Source organism: Penaeus monodon, chromosome 24 (assembly GCF_015228065.2).
Source record: "Penaeus monodon isolate SGIC_2016 chromosome 24, NSTDA_Pmon_1, whole genome shotgun sequence".
In the NCBI taxonomy this organism is placed as follows: Eukaryota; Metazoa; Arthropoda; class Malacostraca; order Decapoda; family Penaeidae; genus Penaeus; species Penaeus monodon.
Window position 1 is genome coordinate 40,389,633 of NC_051409.1, and position 238 is coordinate 40,389,870.

Below are 238 nucleotides of genomic sequence, written 5' to 3' on the forward strand. Positions count from 1 at the left end.
CTTTTTCCTCATTTTCTAATCCTGTCCCCCCCTCGTCCTTCCTGTACCCCCCTCCCCCCCGTTCCCAGTCACCGATAGATGCCTGTGATAGACCTCCATGCTAAGACCCCAGCCCCCCCCCCATTTCCCCTTCCATGCTTTCCTTCTGAAATACTTTTATTCATAAGCATTACTTCACATATCGGGTTTTGGAAATAAAAATTTTTGGTTTCATTATTCTAAGCTGTTAAAAATAAAA